At 39.8% G+C, this 25,035-nt stretch overlaps 1 long non-coding RNA gene across 2 annotated transcripts in view; it reads right to left on the bottom strand.

Moving 5' to 3' along the window:
* The window catches only part of LOC117801973, a 203,531-nt gene that overhangs the window by 162,512 nt on the left and 15,984 nt on the right, over positions 1–25,035 (bottom strand). For both annotated transcript variants that reach the window (XR_004624903.1, XR_004624902.1), the window contains exon 2: positions 6,755–6,869. This is a non-coding gene — a long non-coding RNA (uncharacterized LOC117801973). The remainder of the gene's footprint in view (positions 1–6,754; positions 6,870–25,035) is intronic.

Below are 25,035 nucleotides of genomic sequence, written 5' to 3'. Positions count from 1 at the left end.
TATTATTATTCTCTCAATTTCCCAATCACTAAGTTGGTACAAATTTCCAAAGAATGAACAGCCATTTTTTTAGCATGTCAGAATTTAGTGAGGCTATAATCATTTCTTCACAATGTTTTTTAGTAAAGAATATATTAAGGGAGACATTGTTTTAAAAGTTTCCATGTACAACTGTGGCTTGTCCCAAATTCTTTGTATTCAGATGTCAGACTATAATTGTTGGTTAGCAGCAAGGTTACCGGATGGGTTATAAAACGCATCTCAAATGAATATCAAAAGGACTTAAGGAAAATACAATTAACAGCTGGTGTAGTCGAGGCAGGCTACAGTTTTATTATAAAAAACAACAGCTAAAAATGAATACCATCCTTATTAGAGCTGAGCACATTTTTGCATTCATGATATAACATCTTTACTCCTAGAGTTCAACCCAAGAAAAAAGAAAAACATAGGGCTCTAAGTAAACAAACAAACAAAAAACAAAAAGGAATGGAAATTTCTACTTATCAGAGGTGAGAGACATGGCCATGAAGGGGAAAGCAAAATGAAAAGTAAAGAATATTTAGTTCAAGCTGATCTCTCTCTAACATTTCATAACCAGGGAAATGCAATCAGCACTGTCTCCAGAGAAACCCACACAGGATGTTAGACTTCTACATTCTTTCATATTTCTACTCAAGCCAGGTGCTTCAGAAAAAAAAAAATTAAATGTCTGATGCTGCTTAGCTGGAAATGAGTTCTTTCCTTTACCACACTGCCAACAAACAGAATTCCCATTTTTGTCAGCCTATTTCCAGGTCACTAATGTGTTTTAAGAAAAGAAAGCAGACACGGTAGACTGGATAATCTACAAAAGCCACTCTTTCAAAACTTAACTTAATTGAGACTCACCCATTCATTCATTCATTCATTCATTCAACTAATACTTACCAACAATCTGTAAGCAGGCATGGTATGACTGCTTCTGCAGCACCCTCTCCTCTCCCCTATGAGCATAAACCACACAGCCAAAGTTGTTTTTATGTACAGTTTAAAATCCACGCACTTTTTTCTCAGTGAGATGAGCAAGTGATACGTTTACCCTTTGATAAGTATTTGAAGAAGAAACAAGCAAACAAACCCACTCCATTCCACATGTAATTTTATGTGTGTAAAAAGAAGGGAGAACATATTTTGACTGTGGAGAACATGTATTTGTTACTATCATGTTCACCTTAAGACACAGAAGGATGTCCTAACTATAGAGAGGAGTTGGGGTCGGGACAGTGGGGAAGCAAGAGCAAACATCCTGCTGTTTGCAACCGTGGTTACTCTAATCACAGGGCAGAAGGCTGTGTCTGAGCCCTCTGCTGTGGTGCACATGGTTTTCTTCATTTATCTTTCAAACTTTCTCCACTTGAAGACTTGTAAGGTGAAAAGCAGGTCCTCAGATAAATATCCCTAACGTAAGATGCCCATGATGATGAGCTTGCTTTCTCTTCTCTCTTCCCTCAGAAAGATAACAAACAGAGGAGGAAAGCGTGGCACATGGGGAAGTGGAATTAAAATGTACTGCACGTTACTAATCCTAACATAACATTGGCAGCTTGCACCATCCCCCTGCCAAACCCAAATTAACACACTGCCTTACTGGAAGGCAAAGGCTGCAGCTATATTTATAGCTCAATTAACAAGTTTCATAACTAAACCTCCAGAAGTCCTAGGCAAACCTGACAAATGCTATGCATCTTAACACCATGATGACCCTGCCAGAATGCCACCATCTTATAACGGGGAACAACTCTTGCTATCACCTTGCGAGAACAATGATGATTGGCACTGGCCCATCTGATAAAGGGAAGCTGGCTGGGCAACTCAGCTCTTGTCAGGGGTACGTCTCATAACAACTCCTAACCAACACACATACGGTTGATTCAAGCAGGCAGCTAATTCTTCTTCCTTTTGCAGATGGATGGAAATGCCGGCTCCTCGGGAGCCAATGGCTGCAGAGAATGACTGCCATCTTATGACTCAGGGGCCTTGGTCCTTCCGGGAACAGTGTCACAGACACACAGGGTACATCACTTGGCAAGTATTGTAACTTCAAAAGAAGCAGAAAACCTCTTCATAAGCAGGTTGATTTTACTCGAGGAAGAAAGATTCTTCAGAGGATTATTAGTGCACAGGCAGCACTGTTAGGATGACCAGGGAGGGTGCGATAGTATTTTTAATACAGCAGTTGACTTGGAGCAAACTCCCTTCAGCACCCAGGTAGGCTTTCCCTTTATTCAGGGACAACATACATGTTCACATGGCACAGAGCATTGTGATGATCTGCCTGCACCTCTGGTTCCTCTGTGGGACTGTGAGCTCTTTGAGCCCAGGGATGAAGAAGCATTCTACTGCATTATGTCCTCCGTAGCACTCAGCTCAGAAATAAGCAATAGTAAGGGTTCAACATTTCTGAGTGAATGAATGAATGAATGAATGAATAATTTAATAGATAAATTGGATGAATAAATAATTTAATAGATAAACAGTACTATTCTCCCACACACTATCAAAACTTATAATTCTGTAAACCTCTTGCTTTAATTTTCTGGCTGGAGTAAAACACATTTCATGCACCATCCTCACATCTTCTATCAACTATAATCCATCCCCAGCTACCCCTATCATAGATCTCTTCTCCATTAAGAGCTGGCCATTTAGATCACAGAAATTTGGAAAAACACCTACAGTTTGCTGGTCAGAGCCTTCAATCTATCACTATTGCTTGAAACCCTTAGCTGCTGACACAGAGCAGCAGTAGATGGTCAACTGTTCACACTGTTTTAATATATCCCAGGTGCACAATTTTGGGTAAGTTACTAGTTCCTGAGCTTCAGTTTCCCTGTCTGTAAAAGGAAAGGGTTAATTTAGAGTTACCTTAAAGTGCCTTTTCAACTTTAAAATATTACGAAGTTATTTTTCTGCTATCTAGTCATACCCACACATACTAATGGCACAAAAAAAGAATACTTCTTTGTTCTCCTATCCCCTAAAAAGGATGCTTCCAGAAGTTGCTTTTAATACACCCAAGCTTCTGAATCTGGTATGAGAGAGCCCATGCTCTTTTTGCCCCTTGGTGCTCTCATTGCTGGGCTTTTGATCTCCAAGTAGAAGGGTATTCTTTCCGAGGAACTCTAGTGTACTATTTTCTCAGGACAACTTTGCAGCTGTTGAAAAAAAACATTAAGCTATAAGCACAGGATAAAGAGGCTAAGACAAAGTGAGGTGCTGTTATTAAGGTAGACTGGAGTCAAACTAATAAGGATATTCTGCCAGCATTCAAGGATCTACTGCCTCTCCCTGCTTTTTCAAGGAACAAGATCTGGAACAAAGATGCCTCTGCAACAGGGACCACAAACAGGTAGGCTACAGACTTAATCTGTCCCCCAAATACATTCAGTGGTTGGGTCATGCATAGCTGCTGTTATTGATGTTTTAATGTGATCTTAAGTAAATGCCTTTGGGTGGGTCATGGGATGCTAAGTTTATCAATGGCCCTTATCACTCCTTATGCCTTATACTTCCATCTTATCCCTTTCATTCATTCATGATACTGGTCCTTTGCAAACACACTGTATCTCTTTTCTTCCACTAAAATAGAATATTATGTCCCATGCGTGTAAGATATTCTTCTGTTTGTTCACTATGTCCAGTGCCTAGAAGAATGCTCAGCTCATAATGCATATTTTGTACATAACTATTGAATGAATGAATGAACAAAACGCCCCTGCCAGTTGCTCCCTCTCAGAGCTCCCATTACACTCTGTTCACTCCATCACAATAGCCTTAATGCAATAGACATTTATTAAGTACTAGACACTGTGCCAGGTACTGGAGATATTAAGGTAAATGAGACAGAGTTCCTTGTCTCAAAAGCTCACATTTAAGAGAAGGGAACAGGCACCTTGACAAACAAATATAAAAACAAAGCACGATAGTTTTGGCGTACTATGAAAAGTGCTATGAAAAGAGTGATAGGAAAGCAGGGCACATTTGCAGTGTGCCTCAGCGGTAGTAGAAGTTCATCACCTGGACAAGGGAGAGAGGGTACTGTACGCCGAGACGACAGACTCTACAAAGTCACTGAGCAGTGGCGGTACACATGCTCAGGGCCCAGACTACTCCAGTCTAGGTAGAAGAGAGAGCATGGAGGAAGAGTGGCTAGAAGTGGCCCCGGGAAGGAGCACCTTTGCAGGATTGTGAAGACCTTTACAACAGAGCTGAGGAGTTCAGATGCTATTCTGCTGGGAAGAGATACTATTAAAGTATTTCAAAAAGGGAGTGCCAGGGAGACGATGGCATTTCAGAAAGCTATCTCACTTTAACTGTAGGGTATAGGTTGATGTGAGAATAAGCTCAGAGGTTTTTACAGTAGTCTAGAGGAGAGATGATGGAAGCCTAAGTTATGACGGGACAAGTTGTTTCTCTCAGGAGAAACTTATGCAATAAAGATTTTGGAGGTAGAATGATAAAATTGACAAGTGAGAGGGGACGTGAGGTGAGAGACAAGTAAAGGTTGATGTTTCTGGCTTGAGTCAACTGGATAGATGATGCTGCTATGGAGGAGAGGACAAAAGAAGTAGCCAGCAGGGGTACAGACACTGAATTGTCAATACTGTGGTCAACGATGACTTTTTTCATGGTGGTTTCAGAAAAATGAGGGGAATGAAAATAAGTGCAGTGGATCAAAGGAGGAACATGATGTGAAGAAATCAGTGGCTTATAGAAGAAGGTGTCATGTATTTATTTTTTCAAAACACTTGGTGAAGGGGGTCAGAGGGATGAATAGACAGAGCACAGGAAACTTGTAGGGCAGTGCAAATATTCTGTATGATATTACAACAGTAGATACCTGTCATTCTAAATTTGCCCAAACACAGAAGAACATACAACACCAGGAGTGTGCCCTAATGCAAGCTATGGACTTTGGGTGATAATGATGCGTCAATATAGGCTCATCGATTGTAGCAAATGTACCACTGTGGTAGGGGGATATGGATAGTGGGAGAGATTGTGTATGTGTGGGGACAGGGATATATGGAACTTTGTACTTTCTGCTCAAGTGTCTTGTGAGCTTAAAACAGTCTAAAGAATAATGTTTATTAATGAAAAAAACTTGGTGAAGTTTGTAAAAGGAAATAAGGTAGTATCTTTTTTTTCTATAAGTTTCTAGAGGCACTATGCACTTTTTAAAGATTTTATATATATATATGTGTATATATATATATATATATATATATTTGAGAGAGAGAGAAAGAGAAGTGACACAGAGCATGGGTGGGAGAAGGAGGAGAAGCAGGCTCCCCGCTGAGCAGGAAGCCTGATGTGGGCTGGATCCCAGGACCCTGGGATCATGACCTGAGCCAAAGGTAGGTGTTTAACCGACTGAGCCACCCAGGTGCCCCAAGGTGGTATCTTGAGAGGAAAGCAAAGTCAGGAAAAATAGTGGTTTTCTTTTCTCTCTTACAGAATGAGAGAGACTTATGTAAGTGTAGTGGCATATAAGTATTTATAAGTTGTGAAGTGGTCTGGGAGGAAAATATTTGAAAGAGAAAATAGAGCCAATGCAAATAAAAGTTCATGGGAAGGACTTAGAACAGTGCCTAGTGCATAGTAATTGTTCAATAAAATGTTAAATCGTTACCACTACCGTAGTATCCATTACTTTCTTTTTATTGTATAGTAATTAAAGTCAGCTCACTAATGATACCATTAGCTCATATAGAAAAAAGTTGTGACTGCTTGGAGTTTGTGTTCCTGATAAGCACTTATTATAATTCCTAGAAAAGAATCTTCATTGATTGATTCATTCAAAATAGTTATTGATAAATGGTAGAACTAGAACCTTCTCAGGTGGTCATTTGGCTTTTGCCTTTATTCCGAGTATACTTTACACATTTTTATCCTTACCTTCGAAGTACCAGATGGTATGTATTAAACAAATGGCCCTGGTCCTCTCAGATTACAATGATAAACTTGTCTATGTCAGTTATGAGACTTTCAACCACATGCAACACAATTACAAGTCTAGAAGGAGACTGCTGGGGCAGGATCAGAGATTCCGCAAGGAGATCCAGAACTGGATTCCTTTTCTTTTTCTGCTATGTTGGTCTCAGTGTTGGCTTCATCTAAAGGCTGGCTTCCCTCAATGTCACGAGAAGGCCACAGTAGTTTTAGGTGTCACATACAGACAGAACAACATCCAGAGAACAAGAGACCATTCCTTCTAAGAGGGAACTTTTACAAAAGATCTCCAACAGACTCGTCTTACATCTCAATACCAGAACTGTATCACAAGAACTTCAAGCCATCTTTAAGTAGCTTTGGGGTACAGGGGCTCTGTGATTGCCTTAGACTGATCAGGAGCCACCCCCTTGGGAAGAGAAGCAGCCTTTTCAGAAGTACACAGTCTTGTAGAGGAAAGGTGATCCTGAAATAAACAGGATTCTGTTTGGAAGGATAAACTGTGGTGTGGCACAGAGAGATGGATGTTGGATAGGCAATCAACGGGGTTTGTTAGATTTGAATCAAAACTAATATAGCATAAGAAAAAAATGATATAAAATGGCAGCTCTCCTAACTTGTGGACACAAAATTTGCTTCTGGAAGTTACTCTATGAGCAAACACATGACATAACAGTAAAACGATAAACAGGTAAATAACTACTAAAAGTTTCAACTAGGCGATATGAGAAGGGCCTTATCAAAGTGCTTGGAGACTCACCACACACACTGCATTGCTGGGTCGCAGTATAGTTCCCATGATGTATCAACTGAGATTCTTTATTCACTCCACCAACGTTTCAGGGTTTGTTACGGGTCAGACCTAATACCAAAACCTAAAAATAAATATTAATAAAATCAGTTTTCCTTCACTAAAATATCTATATCTATATCTATATCTATATATATAACGGAAGACTATATATACATATATATATACATATACATACATATATATACATATATATATACATATATATATATATATATATATAAAACAGAAGACTATATATATATAAAACAGAAGACTAATTGTTCAAAAAATAACAGTAACACGTGTCTTTAGGTCCATGATGAGTATACGAGGCACAGACTAGCACAAAATGAACAGTAGTCAATTTTACTTTGGTGGTAGGAGGATTTCATAAAGGAATGTGATGCTTGAACTGGGTTTTAAAAAATAATTCGCTGTTTGTGAAATGAAAAAGTGACTGGGAAAAATATTTTTAAAAGAGAACATAATATAGCCAAAGGTATACAAGTGTGAATTAGTATTCTGCCCCCATGAAACTCCAAGTGGATCCAAATGGCTAGAGAATAGAGTTCAAGGAGAAAGGCAGATGGGGGTGAGCCTGGAGACTTGGGCAGGAACCAGATGATGGAGAGAGAGCCTTTTTTATCTCATGTATATAAACTTGGATTTTATGTAATAAGTAACACCGAAGGCTTGAGAAAGCGAATAGACATCTTAAAATATCACTGACAGCTGGGTCATGGGAAGATTGTGGTGAGAGTAAGTCTAGAGGTGGGGTGTTCAGTTTAGCAGTTGTTTCAATAGTTCAAGAAAATCATGACATCACTTGAGCCAAGGCAATAACAAGGAGTCTGGAGAAGAGGAAGGGATGAAATATTTGATGGAACTCAGTGAAAATCTGAATGTGGAAAAAGAACCGGAAAAGTCCAGAATGACTGGGTAGGTGAAAGTATGATTAACGAGGACAGAGAACACAAGAGGAAAAGTTAAAAGTAGGGTGATAACTCAACTGGGCTTTCCCAGTTTCAGGGCTAAGAGAACCACATTCTGGGAAACCCTCAGTCCCAGGCATATCAGGGTAATTGGTTATCACATAAGGAAAAGTACATTTAGAGGAAAAGTGTGGCAATTTCAGTTTGGTAGGTAATGAATTCCTAACCTGTTGGGCAATAGAACATTTGATTGGCATCTACTTAACTCCCAAATAGCTGGCCAGTTCAGTGAGAACCCAACCAACTAGTGTTCACTAACTATGCACTCCTCTAAAAGAAAGTTTTCAATTTTCACATTTCCACTCCATCTTGTAAATACCACCCAGCTTTCACACAGTTAAGGAAGGAGGCCCTGACACAAGTGGTTAGATAGTCTTTCTCCACCAGGGTTGGTGGGCTACAGGTACAAGGATGAATGATGGGCACCTTTTGAGCCCTTTATGCAAATCACTTAAAAATTTATCCTTGTGGCGCCTTGGTAGCTCAGTCAGTTAAGTGTCTGACTCTTGATTTCAGCTCAGGTTATGATCTCAGGGTCATAAGATCCATCCTGTTTAAGATTCTCTCTCCCACTCCCTCTGGCCCTCCCCTTCCTGCTTCTGTGTGTGTGTGTGTGTGTGTGTGTGTGTATGTGAATGTGCGCACATTCTCTCAAAAAAAATCCTTAAAAGAAGTACATCCTATGGTCACCTATAGTCATTTCTATCAAGAGGATGACCCATCTGCTTATTACAAAATTATTATTCATCAGAAAACAGAGTGTTTTAATTCCTTATTTATTAATCTTTGTATCGCAGACATACCTGTATTGTACATACACAAACATTCAACAATTTGTTGCAAAATGAATTATTTTAAGCCCATTAAAGTACGTATTACACTTATTACATGTTCAATCAAAACAGCTATAATTTTTAAATTCCTTTATCTTCTTTTAAACAAATAAAAATTTGAAAACCAGGAAGTTTTAGGTTTGTACAATAGTTCTGAGACGATTCTAAACATCTAGTTTAGCTTAGTAAAAGCCTGGAAATATCATGGCAAGAAGGTAGTTCCATTCGATACATTTATTTGTGCTTGAGACCAATATTGTTCTACCAATAGCACGCTCTATAAACTGACCCAGTGCTCTGAGAGTCCCCAAATGCCTTATTTAAAACAATGGGGCAGACATTGAAGATGGTGTTCAACTCTTAACTTAGCAATTCCCACTACTGATTTAAACCAGACCTTCAGTGTTATTTTAACATAGGTTTTGGATTTAATTATCTTAAATGTCTAAAAGAATGCATACAATTCCCAAACTGTTTATCTCTTTTATGGTAAAATCTCTTCCCCTATCCCTAGAAATCTGTTTTAATTATTTAATCAGTTTGGCTGAAACTCACAAAGCATTAAATTGTTAGTTGTTACTTAACATTCCTTATAAATTGCATTTATTAATTTCTGGATAGAGACTTGTCCATTGCTACAGTAATTTAAATTAGTACCACATGGTTACAGACCACTGCTGAATGATGATTAAATCTTTGGGGCAAATTCAGTCTTTTAAGATTTAAATGGCACTAGAGATAAGCTAACCAAATTTGGGTCCAAGAAGTTACAATTTATCAAAAATGTAATAAACCATGGCCAGAATATTCATCGTAAGCAGCACATAATGTGGTCCATGAAATGACATTTTAGCATCTCTCTCACTGTGGTCACAGGGAAGTGCTGACGGTGCAGCCACAGCAATGCTCCATTGATATTTAACAGTTCCCATCTACAAGGTACTTTGCAATATTGTGGCATTTTATACACTCAAGTCCCCCTGATACTCTATCAGTCATTTTGTTATTCAACACAGTGACATATTCCTTTCTTGGTGCTTTAATTTCACAGGCACAAACAATCAACATAGCACACAACCCTTTGGAATCTCAGCAATAGAAGGAGGAACTACAGGACCATGCGGCATTTCATAATGATGACTCACTAGCGGCAAGAGTTCTGTAGGGACTATGGACTCTAATCTACTTAGGTAGAGGTGATGAGGGGGAGGGTCTGGAAAAGTTAAGAGATCTCTCCCAGGTCACAAGGTGAAGAGAGGTTCTAGAATTCTGTTTCCTTACTTGCAATCCAAAACTGTTTCTTCAACACCTACTACCACCCCAGAATCCGTTCAACTGATATGACCCTGAATCTTAACATTTACTCAGATCACTGAAAGGACCGAATCATTTCTTCCCAGGGAACCGACTGGGGAAATCCAGCGATTAAAAAATGAACCTTCCCATTGCTTCTGAATACTTAAAAAATAATAATAATTTAAAAAGAGGGTAACAGGCAGGGCATAGGGGAGACCGTAAGTGTCTCCTACCATAAAGACTGACTGAAACACTCAGGTAAAATAACAAAATCAACTCATAAAATAATAGATTCATCTTCCTGCTGCTAAAGATAAATATTAAATAATCCTAGGTGCTGCTGGCTGAAAATTAATTTCTGTAAGGCAAATAGTATAGTATGTATATGTGTTTCAATTTCTGTTTGGCAAGGTGCCTATTTTGAGCATCCTGCACAGACCTTTGAAGTACTTGGGCTTCTCTGATAACGCAGATGCTTAAACAAGAATTGCTTCCTCGGGGCTCCCAAGCACTATAAAAAGTCTGTTTTGGATTGTCAGGCTCCCAACTAATTCCAGGTATTCAGTCTAAAAACACAACATTTTTTAATGCATTAATGATACATCACAACCTTTCTGAGTTGAATTGTGCCAGAAGATGGGAGTGACATTAACTTATTAGTGGAGTCACAAAGTGCTGAACCACTGCAATTTGTGTTCCCCAAATTACAGTCAGGTGCAGTCCCCGCATGGGGCAGGTTGAAACAGGATACACAGTGAGAAAAAAAGTGTTTCAGATAGAGCCCTCTAATGATTAATTTACAATAGAAAAAAGGATAGAGGGGAAATAGTACATTGTATTCTAAATCATGAAACTATTATAGACGTCCCACCTGTCTACTCTTAGACCATCTGAGAGCTAAGCCGTTTTATCCCCCAGCCCCAGTTGTTCTGACTGTACTTCTTTAATATTGGTGTTTGACAAATCACATAAAATGTCCCCAGGAAGCCAAACACACTGAGGACCACTTCTGTAGAAACCCCAGGAATGTTAAAATGAAAACAACAACCAAAACAATAACAAAATCCACAATCCGAACTTTCCCAGAAATTTCTTTTTTTAAATCATGAACACTTATCCCTGAAAGAATCTTCTGTTAGCAGCATGGGAGTCAAAGCATGTGGTATTCTAGACCAAGCAAACACCATGAGGCAAGGTGAGTTCTTGGTGGTCATGGAAAGAAGAAGAAAATCACTAGGGAGTCAATACATGGAGTAACCCTCACTTCCAAGTTTACTCAAGTTCTTTCTACAGAAGGATTTAGCAGAACATTGGCTCTATAAATGGAACCAGAGAGTGGGATCCCTCACTTTGATATTCTACTAACACTCCATGCCTCTTTCCAGAAGGGACATGCAACCCAGCATAGTGACCAAATTCTAACTTGCGTCACTGCATTCTGTCTCCTCTGAAAACCTCCTGGAACTTCATCTGGTCTTCATTCCATGTTGTAAACCAATATGAGCTGTTGGAAAATTGCCCTTGAGGTGGCTGTACTTCAGCACTGGGCAACATGACTCATGAATATTTTTAACAGTCAAGGCCATATGTTCCTCTCCTCTGTAGAGCATGGAGCCAAATGGAGCTTCTTAAATAACACACAGTGTGGCAGCTACTGCCAGGCACACAAGGAAGAGGCTCAGAGTTGGATGTGTTCTCACAGTCAGAGATGGGAAAGGTCCGTAACTCTGAGAGAGAATACCAGCTGACTCGGAGCTAGGGAAATATTGGGAGAATAGAAGAGATGTTTTCTGCGCTCTGTCTTCATCTTTGTTTCTATGCTTGATTTACTTTACAAATCAGTTAACGGAAATGCTTCTTACTAGGTCAGTCTTCAAGTTAACCCAAGTCCTCCTCCCCGGCCCCACTCTCTCCCAGCACTCCGTCAGGATTCCAGGGTGCCCAGGAGATGCTGCCCAGAAGCCTACCAATACCCACAACTGTAGTCAAGGGAAAGAAATCTTCCCTTTTTTTATGATACAACAAAGTTTCAAAATGCACAGACCCCTGTAAGGTGGAAGCAGCTTTTGAAGAACAGCTTTTGGATGGGATGGGGCTTTGTGGCAAAGGAGAGGAACAGAAGGAATGAGAATAATAGGAGCAGGGTTGCTTGAAAGAGGACAGAGACAGAGAGGGACCAGAATGGAAAAGGAGAAAGGGCATAGAAAGGAGAAACTGGGGAACGCCTGAGATTCATTTTATTCTTGACAGGTCTGCCAGATTTCCACTTTATAACGGCAATTCTGTACATCTCCAACATTGTTTTTTTTTTATTAGTCATCTATTTAGAATTATCCAGCTTTAGTTGACCAATTGAATTTATTTTACAATGTTTCTGGGCGAGTTTAATAACGTGATAATTTTGTTAGAGCCCAGCATTGTCAGCCACTGTGTTAGGGATGAAGGATCGGCCACGAATAGGACCGACATGGTTCCTGCCCTCCCAGATCTTATGGCACTTTACTAGCATTTGATAAGCATTAAGGGAACAGCTCTGTAGGGTTAGGGAAGGGTCCCTCGAGGAAGTAAGAGCTAAGATGAGACTCTCAATGAATAGTGAAACAAGTCTGATCACCTTTGTAAGTCCAACTCACCACTTGGAAGATTAGGAGTCTCCTCCCTGCCACTAGTGGGCTCACTGCACCAGGAGACAACTAAAGGAAACATGGTTGCACACGTGGGGATAAGCAGAGCTTGCCGGAGAGCAGAAAATGTAGTATGTTGCCAATCCTATGAGGCCAAAAGATGCCAGTTGAGGGATTCAGTGTTGACCTTGAGTTTCTAAAATGTCACAAGAAAAATACATAGCTGTGCCTTCCAGCCCCAAATTATTCCTGCCACCACCTCCCCCTGCCCCTGACTAAACGCCTTCAAAGTAAGCAGATACAAATGGCAGGTAATAAATTTGATTTTCTCTTATCCCTTGTTTACTTTGGCATCTTGTTCACCCTGTGCCTTGTTCTATCTGGCCATAAGGTTCCTGTGGCCCTGGTTCCATTACTGCATCCTCATAAGTGGCACTTGGGCACATACAAGGTCTGTCAGGACTGAAAGAACTTCAAAAACAAATGCCACCTAACTCTTTACAAATTTGACATTTGTAGTTTAGGGTAAATCAACCGCCCAGCTCTACATGGGTGGGTAAGCTTGCTACAAAACATGCCTGGAAAAGCAGCGGATTAATTTGACCTCACACCTTCAGTAAGAGCTATTATTTTTTACTATCTTTGACCATATTCCCAGGATGCAGAATACTTTGAAGTGTAAAAAATGCAATCATCCAAGTGCTTAGACTATCCCATACCAAATATCTGTATGGTTAGAAAAAAATGAATATTTGCCCTCATGTAGAAAATATCTGGGGGAGAGACTGTTCATTTTTTGTTTAGATAGGTTGCTGTCTGTTATACATGGGTTTAATTATTTTCCCCATTTACTTTTATATGCACTTTTACTCCTGTTGTGACAGGGTTTATTATTATTGTTATTATTATCCCCAGAAAAAAAGGAAAAAGATTTAATATGGAAAAGAGGATGAATGCTATAAAATCTACTGTAATAATGTGTTCAGTAGGAACCATGGTCATTGCAGGGTAGAGTTGCACACCTACTCATTCTTTTGTGATGATCATGTTTTTACTATTTCAAATTTAATACTTTTTCTAATATATTATATGTTACCTCCCATGTATTTAAGCTGTACTTAAAAGCATGCTAAGAACTGGTAATTCTTTAATGGTTGTTCACTTACAAGCGATTGTGGGTCATTACACAATCATTTAAAGGGCATTAATGAGAACCATTTAATGGTTTTAGTAGAATATCATTGTAAGGGACAGGGGAAAAGTTACTGGCTGTAAATTTTTATGACCATTTCTTACAAAATGTATTACTTTAAAGATTTATGTATGTAACAATGAGTACAATAAAAGCCATGCTAAAAATAATTTGAAATCAAAGTAATGCATATAGATAAGTCGTTGCTCTGCTGCAATTGGGTGGGCACCTTTAAAAAAAATCTTCGTTTTCTCCCTTCTTCCTCCCTTCCTCTCTCTTTCTGCGTTTCAGTCTTCCTCACTTTCTTCTCTCCCTTCTCCCCTACCTTCCATCGTTACTCACAACTTGCAGTTTCTTTCTTAAAAGAGATTTTTAGTACCATTAAAGATTTTGGTTTTAATGAAAACCATTATAGACAGAATCTTAACCAATATGTTTTTTGGTTGGTGAGGGTGGAGAACAGAGGGGTAAATATAGCAGGACATAGACACAGACATAGACATGCCCCAAATGTAGTGGATCTTTGTTTACAGAACTTTCCCTCATATATCATTATTTTAAACTATTTCCTCTTACATAGTATAGGACTAAAATAGAAAATCCAATACTTTCTAGGACATCGCTCTCTAAGGCAGGACAGGGGACTAAAAAGGGAGAGGAACTAGTCTGGTAGTACACCCACGGAAATCTGTAAAATACATACAGAAAGGAACCTCACTCATACCCAGAGGAGCATGGAGCATCTTGCTCCATGCAGCTCACCTCTTGCAAAAGAAATGGGTATTTGAGAAGCTCATTCTACCGAGGGAGTAACCTTATTAAAGTGCTTTAATAACACAACAGTCATTGTATTATGCCTGGTTTTGTCCACTTGTGATTCTCATGGAATACATAATGAATAAGACAATGCCCCTTTCCCAGGATTCTTGCATAAGCAGGAGGATATTTCTAATTAAAAAGGCAGAGTTAGCACAGCACATGAAATGAACAGAACCATATCTTTAGAAATGCCGAGATTTTACTGTTTGCATTAAGTAACGCTTGTATTTCTCTCTGAATCTAGCCCAATACCCATTACCAATAAGATGAAGATTTAAGATAACCTGGTCAAAAGATGGTGAATTACAACTTTTAATTAAAATGTAGAAAATAGTTGCTTTAAAATAAACATGATAATACTTTCATGATCATTAATTTTTTATGGAGAGAACAACAAAAGCAATCTGAATATTTTAGACTGTGACATTATAAAGTCAGGCAAAGGGGATTTTTAGAAAATTATGCATGTCCCAGAGAGAAGATTGCGTAGTTGCTACTCTCCATTTCTAGTCCCCATGGAAACCTCGGTAGAATGCAAACTCCACACATCTGGATCCACGGGGATTCCTCTACTTGACCTATTCAGGTAAAGGAAGCAATGACAAGGATGGTAAGAGGGTAAGGCAAGCACTGGGGTTTACAGCTTACTGACACCTAACAGCAATTCAAAGAATGATCACAGGGAGAAGAAGAGCTGATTTCCTCATGTAGCCTAGATACCTTGATATGAAATTAAAAAAAATAATAAATTTAACGTGGAGTTGAAATATTATTGGTTCCATGTTCCAGATTCAACGTAGCACGATTGGTGGTGTACACACACACACACATACACACTCACCACGGTTCCCTCACCAGAATTAGTTCATGGTGATGCAAACCCAGCTTCATGCCTCCACCCCTGAGTAAATGTCCTATTACTATTCAGCCTTTCCTGGCTTAGTGTGCATACACAGTCTTCTCTCTGTCACATCCCCCTGCTGATTCCTGCCAGGGATCGCCTTGACTTCTCTCTGCCCACATGCTCTCTATCTTGATCACCTCAAGCCTACCTCCTGAAAGAAGCCTTCCCTGACCTAATGTCTGGCTTCAAAACTCTAAATCTAACACCAAATACCTAGGTAAATCATGATGAGAGTTTCAGGGAAGACAGAACTGTGCACACCCACCGATAGATCTTTTTTTTTTTTTTGATCAGTTGGCTTCTTCATTGTTAAAATGAGGAAATAGTCATGTCTGCTTTATAAGGCAGTTGTGATAATTACATCAAAAACACATTTAAAAAGCATCTGGAATACCACAATTTCAGAATAAATGTTCGTTTTATTTCTCCTTACCTCCCTTTCCAATTCAGAGAAATTTGTGTCTAAGCCATTTGGGTGTAACAATTTGTTATACTTACTTTCTGGTGACTTTCAATTTTGTGTGTGTGTGTGAGTCTTCATTCTCTATCATCTCTCCCCATTAGTCTATAATCCCCCAAAGGAAGGAATCCTTATTTCTGTATCATCATATTTCCTTCCGCATCTAGCATAGTTCTATATGCAGAGTGAGGATCAATAAAATTTTATTAGAAGAGTGAATATTAATTCCTTTCTCTAATATTTGGTAAAAAAATTAATTTCCATAAAATAAATGCCATGAATTAGCAACACTGTACTCTATCTTTAAACCTCTAGTACGCTGTATATGACTGAATTTACATACAGTGGGAAAGGAGCATCAAACACTCTGATTTCAGGTTGTTTTGTGTTACCTGAGCTGGACAGCTCTGGCTAATAGGTGGTACTAATGAAGTAAGATCATGCATTTAATCCAAATATGGTTATGTTTACTTTACAGACAGAAGTTTGCTGTGACTTGAGACCATATCTGTGTATTTCCAGGCAAGTGTTAAAAAATAAAAATAAAGAATGTTACTGGCCCCAAGATGGTCTTAGGAAGTGAGCAGTGAGGATCAGTCCAAAGATAGGAAAATAAAAATCAAGGCTCATGCACCGCTGGTGATGGAAAGATGGCCTTGAGGTCTTCGTAGTCAAAGGACAGTACATTTTAGCATTCAACATGGAACGTACTAACTTCTTCCACTGATGAAAGGAGATGTGGTGCATAAAGCAACAGAGCAGAGTGGTTATGTGTTTGGCCTCTGGTGCCAGATGGTCTGACTGTTCTGTGACCTAGTCAGGTTACATAGCCATTCTCTGCCTCAGTTTCCTGACTGGTAAAAATAGGAGACTAATAGTTCCTGCCCCAAGCACTGTGTTGAAACCTAAAGAGGTAACACGCGTAAAGCCCTTACATCAGGGCCTGGTACAGAGTGAGGGCATGTGAGGATTAGGTATTAACCTGGCAAGATCTGAAAAGCCTTGCAATGATTCTGTAGTAGCGTTCATTTCTTCTCTTCAGCCTCCTGCTCCCTCATTATTAGGAGAGGACCCCAAACAGCATGTCAGGAATGCTGAGACTCACTCCCTGGGTGCTCCTTCCACTCAATGGAGGAGTAAGAGAAGAGCAAGAGCAGAAGCACCACGGGCAGCAGATCCCCAAGTTCCTCTGCAACTGCTGATCAACAAACATGTGTGCTCCTTTTCTGGGATGCCCTGTGTTTTGAGGCTTTTGGGGCTGGTGCCCTTAAGTAGCACATCTGGATACAGAAATACCAAACTAAAAGCAAAACGAGAGATGCAAAATAAACAACTTTCCAAGGGGTGAGGCAACTTAGCAGATAAAGGAGAAAGGGGGGCACACCACCTAAATATCTTCCTCCCAGAGATCACAATAAAGCAAGAGCCACTAAATGCACGATGATATCCACATCAACAACTTCTAACATGGCTGAGCTCTCAGAATCCAAAGAAAATGTTGGTGGTGCCTTTGGACATTATCCTGACCAGCAGTGGGAAAGTAATGATTTTTGTGAAATCTGCTAGGAAGTTGCTATAGCCTTAAAAGATATGCAGTAGGATGTGTCATCTGATTTTGATGTGATTTCTAGAAACAGAAAGGTAAGTTAAAAATAGGGATTCCATTTTAATGCATGTTTACTCTTGCCTTTGTCTGGAGTCCAAAAAAGACAACAAGCTCTTCCCATTTACTAGAGTAGCATTATTTTTATATAAAGTTTGAAACCATGTGCACTGCCGAGGCACCTCTCTGAGAAGGTAAGCCTGATATTTCCATCTATCAGGTACCCTTTGGACTCTTTTAACTTAAGGGCTTGTCATTTCAGTGGGGAGGAAGATCTACCGAATACCAGCCACGTGGAGTTTTATTCCTTCATGCTGTTTGTGATAAACGTCGGGATATATTTAACATTCAACAAAACCCAAATTTCTGGGGCCACCCCAGCAGGAGAATAATATCACTGCTCTTAGAGCAGCACTGAGTTTTAAGACACTGCCAAACAGTCCAGGCATAGAATGCGATGATGTATATAATTCCTAGGGGTAGGAGGTGGGGGCTGGGGGGGGCGCTCTGCAAGCTTCTAAACTACTTGGTATTAATCTACAGCTCATCTCCCACATTATTATTATCATAATGACAATGATGATGTTATTGTTATTGTTCTTTGTCTTCTTAGGAATAGCCTCTTTCGGGGACGACAGAACCGTTCACCTTCTGGCAGGGCAGTCATTCTTTTGGATCACAGGGTATTATTTTGCCAGCTTCTTGGGGTTGCTAAATTGCTGAGAAAACCGTGGGGGTTTGGGCTTCATGCCTGGAAGAGGCACAGCTGGAGATCAGCTCTGGGTGCATGCCTCCACCGTGCTCCTCTGTCCCTTTGGCCCCATTCCCTACAACTGTAAGAAGGAGAAAAGTTGCCAGACCCGCTTTGCTTTCGAATTCACTTCAACCATCATTTCTAAGGACCTAATCAGACCCAGGTCTGTGCATGGGACTGCTAGAGATAAGAGATTATAAGTTTTGGGGAAAAAGTTAAAATTGAGACACATTAAATTCACACACACACACACACACACACGCATACACACACATACACACCATCAGGTCTTAAAGAGCATAGGGTAGAAATATCCTTAAGCTCTCCTGTCCTTAGAAATGAGTTAGAACATCCCTAGCAAAGCCCTAGGGAAAGTGCATTTGCTGGGACATTAACCAAGATATTTGGAGAGCTCACTTTTCTGCTGGAAGTAGGAGAGTAAAGACAATGTTAATTGCAAGAAAATGAGCAAAGAAGCAGGTTTTAACTTTCATGCTCTAACAGGGCCAGAGAGGGAGATTACAAGGAAAGCACAAAGGCAAATGCATGAGGCGGTCTCCTGCCTCCCCAGGGAGGGAGATGAGCATCACAGGATTTGCTGTAGAGGCCCACGGCCAGCACAATCTATTAAATAGCTCAAGTTAGTCAATGTGGAAGAAATTTTTAGACACACATGCCCAACCATATGTGCATGGCCAAGATTTAAAATAGAAAAGTGAGAGACTGTTGGATGACTGAGGATTTTTCCCTTGCCAGGAAGTCCTCCTTAAGGATTTCATAGCTTGCAAAAGAGAATTGCTTGCCAGACAAGCCAAGAAAAAGACACAGAAGATTGGGACCTGCTTCCTTAATGATGAAATGTCATACTGCTATGTAAATCAACCCAAAGAAAAGAGGCAGGCATGATTAAGATGGCTTTGCAGAAACAAGGGAGGTTTCTCGAAATCTCTTCCCTAAACTACTGCAATTCCTCAAACCTTAGGGCTGGAGGCACACACACACAATGGAATCTTATTGGTGGTGGCATCAGGCAATAAGGGAACCCCTCTGTCATAGGAATTCCACATTACAATGAAAAATTACACTGTATGGTCCCCATTCATGAGGGCAAATTCTCTGTTGTCAAGTTGGTGGCAGATCAACGAGCTACCCTACTAAGTTTCAGTGTTTGTTTGTTTTGATATATGTGGAATGACATGATAAGAACATAGGATGGATCTCATTAGCCAGGTAAGAATCAGCTTTATTAATTTTCAATCATACCAAGTACAGATTTTTTAGTGCTGTTTTTCTAGCAAACACCCATATCAGCAGGCCTACGCCTCAGTTCCTCTCTCTCTCTGCTTCCCCTGTATCTTCTCTTCTCCTCACCTTCTTCCTGAGTTGGCCTGCCATTCTGTAGCATGGTGTAAGAAACCCTGAGATCGTCTGTGATGGCCCATGTTTTGTTATGTCATCACTCAATACGTACGGTTGAAAATATTCTTGTCATGTCTGGGAAAAAGAGTGGTTTGGGTACAGCATAAAAATAAAGCTATTCTCTCATACCTTGGAAGCTTCAATACTTCATGGCTCTGACTCTTGGGTCATTTACTATAATTTATGTGTTCCAGAAGAATTGCAATCACATTTTCTAGAAGTTCCATATCCCAGGAAGCTTCCTCCTAAATTGTACCATCAATTTTCAATTCACTTAGATTCCTATAATTATATGACTAGAGGGGGCTTTAGAACTGATTTAATCAAATTCTGTCATTTCACAGAAGAGAAAGGTGAGGCCCTGAAATGTTAAGTGAGTTGTTGTATTACAAAGGTACTTGCTAGGTAAGTCAGTGTGAGTTTCGTGGTCCTTTGCCTTCTAGTGTAGTATTGTTAACACTACATTCAACTTCAGTGTCATGCTATGTAATTAACATTCCCTGTTTCCAGGAATAATATGGATCTCCCTATCAAAAATCAGCCTTTATGTTTAAAGTTCAGCCTACCGAAGCAAAAGTGATCTCTGATGACCGACTAGAAAAAAAAAGAATTCCTTCCAGAAAAAATGGGAAGATGCAATGCTGCTGATAACAAATCAAACTGGGATTGTCTGAGTTACATTAAATATCATAAGCACATTACTAATTCATGCCAGGAACAGTCCTGTATTATGAAGAAAATATTAATATGATGAAAGACTAGTCCATGAACCACCAGGAGAATATCTGTCAACCCTAAGTGTTTCCACACAGTAATAGGAATCACTGCTTCATAGGCAGTGATGTGGCTGCCATGTTCCTCCACTGGGACCCTCCCAAATGATCACCTCCACCATCATCAACAGCTAACTTTGGTATGTCTTCTCTAGAAAGCAACAATTAAGTGCCAGGAATTGACAATCTTCATTTACATCCCAGCTGCAAAGGTGGTAGAAAGGAGCCCATCCACTCTTCCCAGAGAGAGGACAACAACTTCAAGGAGTATGACTTCATACTAGATGATGACACCATGGCTCTCTAGGGAAACCCATCCTACAGTCTCCTAATCATGCCACTAATACCTCTAACCCATGGGTTACATTTTGATCTTCATCTTTCTTGTCAAAGTTAATTACTCTTTTAGGGTGTGCTTGGGGAAGGCTTCTAGACTCCTAACAAAATGGGGCTCTATCACTCTTGAGGAATCTCATAATCAAGCTGAACAACCTGCTTTTCTATCCTTTTTTTTTTTCTGTTCTGCCTTTCCCAAGTAGCCAAGGGCAATAGAAAGAGGATTAAACTGGAAATCCAGAGACTTGAATTCCAGTGCTAACACCTTAACTAAGTACACAGCTTTGGGAGAGCTACGTAATCTCCTGGGTCTTGGTTTCCTCATCTGCAAAATGAAAGCACTGAAGGAGTGAATGCAAATGTTCCGGCAGCTTCAGCATTCTGGGAACTTCTTAAAGCACAGGACTATTGCCAGAGAGAGGATGTCAGATTATAAAGCCCCTGGAAGATACAGCTTAAAATTCTCTTAATTACAGTGTCTGACAAATTCTGAGCCCCGAACAAATAATCAAGCGCCAAGGGAAAGAATCCCAGCATTATTTATTGCCCTACAAGTTGCTATGAAATACTAATGTCAAGTACTAGTGATGGTACTTGAATTACTGTATGTACTCAGATAATTACTGTATGTAATTTGCAAATATGCAACAGCATGTACATTGTAATGATAAGGATAACAATACAGTTGATAACAACTTAGGCTTGCATAAGATTATTTTACTTAGAGTTTCAAAGTGTTTCATAAACATTGGCTCATCTATTTTCTGAATACCAATAATGCAAGGTACAGCTGGGGACAGAGAAAGGGAGGGAGTGAAGTGTATATGAAGTGTATACACTTCGGAGATGGGCAATCAGGGCCCTGACAAAAGTAGTGATTTCCCCTGGGTGACACAAAACCAGAAACAGACCTGGAAACATGCACCCAGTTTCCGGGTATGCAGCCTGCTGCGTAGAACACAAGCCCACCCCAGCTCTCCAATTTACAGTAAGAAGTTTATGACATGGCATTACCCAGGCACTTTAGGGTGTCAATTTCCTTTACAATTTTATAAAATATCATTTGGAAGGAGGAAGAAATTTATGCTTGTGCACTAAGAGCTCTCCTGTCTGCCCACCCTCTTGGGATAAGAGTTGGTTTCACCTGAACAGAGTTGCAAATAAGAGGTACACACTCAATGCTGGGAAAGCCATGGGGTTTGTTTTTAATTTAAAGAACTGCTCTGATTTAGCTACACATTTTAAGCAGGCACTGTATAATACAAATCCACTGAATTCACTCAGACAGGAACAAGTTATGCCATCCTAATACTGTCTAGAAACCAGATGTATAGTTACTGTTTTCTTTTTCTTTTCTTATTTTTTTCCTCTTGCTGCACAAAATTAGTTCCTCGGATACTGAGATTCTAGAGGCTCATTGTCTTGCAAAATATTCAGGTCCTTCACGATGATCTACAATAATAAACCTCCAGTGCTATGGCAAAACAGATAAAAATATGAAAAATATATATGCATGTATACATAAAATGAAATATAGATGTGGTATGAGTGAATCACAACACAAAGAGAAACCAGGTAGGGTGGGAGGAAGATAGCTTCCCTTCCAATCGTGTGAATTGGGAAATAGAATGGATGCTCATTAAAGTAGTTTACCAGGACTCCAATTTGTTCTGTGATTAAGAGGTATCGGTTGGAGGAGACTGGTGAGGGAGATCAATATACTTGTCTTCATTCTTAATTCTTTTTTAATGTCTCTGTCTCCATGGAGCATCTCAATCAGAAATGTAGAGTCAATCTTTATCCACCAGGGGGCTGCACTTTGGAACCCAAAACCCCAAAAAGAAAAAACTAAGTTTTGGGCTATAGCAAATAAATTGACACCCAGCTCCCTCTGTCCCAAATGCCCAACTTTTGTTCAAGTATTGTCATGTTTCTGTCCAATAGATGTGACAGGGATGAGACACGGAGGATGGAAAGAATCATGGAAAAAAGCTACTTATTGATCTTAAAACGAGATGGTGGTATAAAGCACCTAACAGTCTTTTACACTGAAGCACCCCATTGACGCTATTCCTCCACATTCTTATCTTTCTTTACAACTCAAGCTAGGAAGGGGGGCAGGGGGTGTCTTACCTAAAGCTCCATCATGCCATAATCTGAGGCCCACAGTAACGAGATCTACCTTCCTCTTTCTAGGTCTCCCAGGTTCAACCTCTCTGGAAATGGTTCTTAGCCAGGGGTAATTTTGCCTGCCAGAGCACATATACAATGGAGACACTTTTGATCGTCAAAACTAGGGAAGGGAGAACTACTGGTATATAGTGAATAGAGGCCAGGGATTCTGTTAAACATCTTATGGTGCACGTAAGCAACGTAGCAAATAGCAATAGCGAATAAATGTGAAGTAAATAATTACCCAATAGCAAATAAATGTGGAGTAAATAATTACCCAGCTCAAAACACGAATGGTGCCAAGACCCACAAACCCTGCTTTTCGGTGACATGTATACCTTGATGCTTCTACCCAAGTGGCCAGTGACATAACTCAGTGGACCCTGGATCCTTGATCCAGAATTATTTTAACAATCTGAAATGTAGAATTCCTCCTGCTTCACAATGTGTATGCTGCGCAAAGCTAAGTGTAGGGTCATTTCACTGTCACATCTTCTCAAAATGAGTCTATTCAAAGGACTGGGAAGGGGCTAGGAGTGTGGAAAGGAGTTGAGTTGTTGTTGTTACAACCCTTCTGTGCCTGTAAGTTTTTATTTATATGCCACAAGCTGTTATGTGTTCATTAAAACCTGCATCCTTCACTCCCTGGACATGTAGACTATATTTCCCAAACTCCTTTCAGTTGGCTGCCGCGTGACTGAGTCCTAGCCAATGGGGTGTGAGAAGAAGTAATAGAAGCATTTCTAAGCCAGGCTTATAAAACGTTATCACATGATCCTTTACCCTCTCTCTTTCCTTGACTCCTGTCCATATACAAGGTTCCAGTAAAAGAATCCAAGGCTGAGAGGGGCGGTGGTTCCACCAGACNTATACAAGGTTCCAGTAAAAGAATCCAAGAAGGAACCTTGGTCCCTGAAGGACCATACTGAAGACTACTTGTTAGCTGGCAACACTTGCATTGGACTTTAGTGAATAAGAAATAAAATAAGCCACTACGAGTTGGGCATTATTACAGCAACTAGCATTATTTAGACTAAATTAATACAATATGCATGTATTATGTTAACAATTATAATTTAAATAAAAATAATTGAAAGCTAGTTTTCAAATGTTTGTTGAAAGCATACTGCTGTCAAGTTTCTGTTTTAGACTTTCAAGAATACCATAGAAATTTCTTTTTCTAATTTAAATCCACCCATATCACTTTCTACCTTAAAGCACTTCAGTGGCTTCCTGTTGCACTTAGTATAATATTCAAAAATTCTTATCATGATTTGCATGGCCCTTCACAATTGCAAAAGAATATAATGCTTGAGGTATAATAAAAGGGGTGTGTTGATGAAAGGATAAGCTTTGTCTCCCACTACAGCTATGAAGATTTCAGATGCCCCTTTCCACATGGCTAGCAGCTAGAGTGTAGACTCAGATAATCTAACATTTCTACTCAAGATTTTAAATCTGAAGGAAGTAAAACAAAGACATAGGGATAGTTGAGAAATCATTCAGGGTAAANCATCATAGAAGCTGATTAAATATTTTTGAAGGAATGAGTGAAGATAGCAGAATATCAAGCAAAATTTACACATCAGCATCAGTTCTATCCTTCCACTTCAAAAATCAAGTATAATAAGGTGGGAGGCCAGGAGGGATTGAAGTGGAGGGAAATTAACCTCTGAGTAATGAGAGTAAAGTACTGGGGGAAGGTAATGCTTGCTGGGGGAAGGTAGTGCTTGCTGACTACTATGTGGAAAGTGGAAAGCCACTTTAACTCTATTGCCTCCCGCTGGACAGTAAGAGTAGTGCAATAACCACAGCTCTCACTTAACTGCGGCAATTCAGTTTTCCAGCATATGACTGCTTCCCAAAATGTGAAAGCTTGTTAGTGTAGGCTCATGTTCCCATCCTCAAAAGTGATTCCACCTTTCTAACTCTCAACATCCTGGCTTCACCTGCTTCAACTAGTTGGCAGATTGGTTCTGAGGATCCAACAAAATAAGTAATTTATAATGTTTTATAAATTAATAGAGCATTATATAAATGTACAGAAAGATTATCATGTGCACAATTCACA

This window comes from Ailuropoda melanoleuca, chromosome 4 (assembly GCF_002007445.2).
Source record: "Ailuropoda melanoleuca isolate Jingjing chromosome 4, ASM200744v2, whole genome shotgun sequence".
In the NCBI taxonomy this organism is placed as follows: domain Eukaryota; kingdom Metazoa; phylum Chordata; class Mammalia; order Carnivora; family Ursidae; genus Ailuropoda; species Ailuropoda melanoleuca.
The sequence above is the reverse complement of the archived record's forward strand: the minus strand, read 5'-3'. Positions and strand labels throughout refer to the sequence as shown.